Raw genomic sequence first — 3,526 nt, 5'->3', positions numbered from 1 at the left:
ATTTTTAACAATTTAATAACCACCTGATTAGAAGAAGCATTTCATTACAGCTTTAACACATTCAGTAACACATTCCAGAGCAAGGATACAAATCTTTCAAAGGTGGCTGTAACTTTTTAGGTTCACAGTTGAATTAATACCGTCATACACTATTGAACTCAGTATAAACCCTGTAAAACATAAAATTGAATGAGTTTTTAACCTCTAAAACAATCTCCATTTCATTTTAAAATATACTATTTTTTACAGAAAAACTCATAGCTTTTGCTGATAACACTTAGATGTTGGCACATGCGTCTCTAATCTGTATGTATCTGATATTACTAGTCATAATCGGTTGCACTCAGATACTTGGCACCTGTGTATGTCAATAAAGTCATTGGGTAGATAATAATGGTAATGTTTATCACCTCTACTAATTAACATGACATAAATTTTTTATGCTTCCTCCTCAAATATAATACATTTTTAAAAATTTGTTGATTTTTTTGTGTGTGTATATCACACAGAACATCCAAACCATCTTATTCAACTATACACCCACTTCCCAGATGGCACCCTCCCATAGCCTCCCTCCCTCAACTAGAGCCCTTATACTCTGTTATCCCTGCTACTGTCTGCTGTGATGTCATCACCCCCAGCCATTCCCCACTACTTGTCCATCTGGTGAATCTAGTCAGCCTATCTAGAGGTTTTTGTTTTAGGAAGGTCAGCTGTTCCTCATCTAGCAGCAATCAGTTGTCAATATTCCTTTAGATAAAATTGGGGTCTGCTGTTTACTTTCCCAGTTTATGCTTGGTTACTATCTGGGAATCCTTGGGCCACCCTGGCCAACAACTCAAAAGAAGGCATCTCCTATCTGGCATTGTTGCTTGTTATGTAGTCTTTAGCTATACATATGGACACTTAAAAAATTATATTGGCCCCTTTAATCTTTGGTTTTAAGGCCATACAGTTGACCCAGATAAATCAATTTATTTTCACTCTTAAAAGTCGTTTGAGGATCTGTTCCTCAGGGGTCACATGGGCTTGGGAGGAGCCCCTGGCTCCTTTCTTTTACCAGTTCTGCCTATGTGAAGATAAGTCAAAGGTCCTGCTCGACCATGGCTGGCTTCGCTAGGAAGCATGGAGGAAATGTTTCTTCTGTGTTGATCCTCCTCTTTGTAGACTGGACTCTGGTTCAAGTCCATCTGGTGGGGTGTCCTCGGCCTCCTTGATCAAGAGGACAGGTGACCCACCACAATTACAGAAAATTTTAGGAGGTACTCATAGTCCCCTGGAACTAGTCGACCTAGGAGGATGAGGAGCCAAAACTGTCCTTTATGTCCCTCTGACCAAATTATAATAGGCCTCAAAGTATGTCTGTTAAACATCCAAGAAGGTTCGTTCCACCAGTCTAGTACTTTTAATTACTGTGTGTCATGTAGATAAATCTTGGGCAAAGACCAATTGTTCTCAGATAAACCTTACCTACACATATATTTCTTGATCTGCTATGTATAATTTGTCAGTAGATTGTTAGAGTAATATGGTTCCCTCTGGTTTTTAAAACTAGCTAGGCATTATTTATCACTCGCATTGTCTCAACCCTCCATCACGATTTCCCCAATTAAGGTGCCCCCATTTCTCCCTTTTATCCCTTAGTAATACCCTTCTCCTATGGTCCTACCTCTCTTGAGCTCCTTCTTTCCCTTTATCCCCTAGGTTCCTTGTGTACCCTTCCCTCCCCGCTCCCTTAAACTAACCCAATTTTTATCCATATCTCCCTTATCAACGCCTGTTTCCTACTGTTCTTCGCTTTCAGGTTCCCTCTTTTCCCACATACCCCTGGCTCCCTTCCACTATCCTGGTTCCTATAGTTATAGCTGAATGCATACTCACTTATCAGGATTTGGTTCCAGGATCCACATATGAGGGAGAACATATGTCGATTTTTTTTCTGAGTCTATGTTACTCCACTTAGTATAACAGTATCTAGTTCCATCCATTTACCTGCAAATTTCATGATTTCATCTTTCTTTACTGCTGAGTAAAACTCCATTGTATAAATGAACCACATTTCCATTATCCACTTGTCAACTGAGGGACACTTAGGTTGCTTCCATCTCTTAGCTATTGTGAAAAGAGCAGCAACAAACGTGGATGTACAAGTGTCTCTGCAATAGGATGAGTTCTTTGGGTACATGCCAAGGAGTGGTATAACTGGGTCAAATGGTAGGTTCATTTGTAGGTTTTTGAGAGTTCTACACACTGCTTTCCATAGGGGTTGAACAAGTTTGCAGCCCCACCAGCAGTGGATGAGTGTTCCCCTTTCCCCACATCCTCTCCAACATTTGGTATCATTTGTTCTCTTGATCTTAGCCAGTCTGACTGGGGTAAGGTGAAATCTTAAAGTGGTTTTAATTTGCATTTCCCTAATTATTAGTGATGTTGAACATCTTTTAAGATGCTTCATAGCCATCTTTACTTCTTCTTTTCAGAACTCTCTGTTCAGCTCCTTAGCCCATCTTTTAATTGGGTTGCTTCTTGTCTTAGTTCTCTGTTTTTTGAGTTCGTTATATATTCTGGATATTAAACCTCTGTCAGATGTGTCGCTGGTGAACATTTTCTCCCATTCTGTGGGTTTTCTGTTCACTTCCCTGGTTGCCTCCTTTGATGTACAGAAGCTTTTTAGTTTAATGAGGTCCCATTTGTTGATTCTTGACCTTGTTTCCTGAGCAATTGATGTCCGGTTTAGAAAATCCTTTCCTACACCTATATCTTGTAGGTTTTTGCCGATGTTTTCTTTCCGATGTGCTGATGTAACAGTTTCAGAGTTTCAGGCTTTACATTGAGATCTTTGACCCATTTGGAATTGACTTTTGTGCAAGGTGAAGGATAGGTGTTTAGTGTCATTCTTCTACAGGTGAAGATCCAGTTTTGCCAACACCATTTGCTGAACATGCTGTCTTACTTCCAGTGAATGTTCTTGGCCCCTTTGTCAAATATCAAGTGGCTGAAATTGTATGTACTCATATTTGGGTCTTCAATTTTGTTCCATTGATCTGTGGGTCTATTTCTGTGCCAGTACTATGTTGTTTGTATGACTATAGCTCTGTGATACAGCTTAAAATCTGGTATAGTAATAGCTGTAGCCTTTTGTGTTTCCATATGAATCTTAGGATTTTTTTTCCAATTCTGTGAAAAATGTCATGGGGATTTTGATTGGCATTTCATTGAATCTATAAATGGCTTTTGGTAGGATGGTCATTTTCACAATATTAATTCTTCCAATCCATGAGCATGAGAGGTCCTTCCATCTTCTGATGTCTTCCTCAATCTCTTTCTTTAAAGATTTAAAAATTTCATTGTAGATGTCTTTAATGCCTTTGGTCAGGTTTATTCTGAGACATTTTATTTTATTTTTTTGCAGTTATTGTGAAGGGGAGTGATTCCATGTGCTCTTTCTCTGATTGCATGTTATTGGTATATAGAAAGGCTACAGACTTTTGTAGGTTAATTTTGTAACCTGCCACTTTACTGAACT

This window comes from Nannospalax galili, unplaced genomic scaffold, assembly GCF_000622305.1.
Source record: "Nannospalax galili isolate Female #2095 unplaced genomic scaffold, S.galili_v1.0 scaffold346, whole genome shotgun sequence".
Lineage (NCBI taxonomy): Eukaryota > Metazoa > Chordata > Mammalia > Rodentia > Spalacidae > Nannospalax > Nannospalax galili.
Note: the sequence above shows the minus strand (reverse complement) of the source record.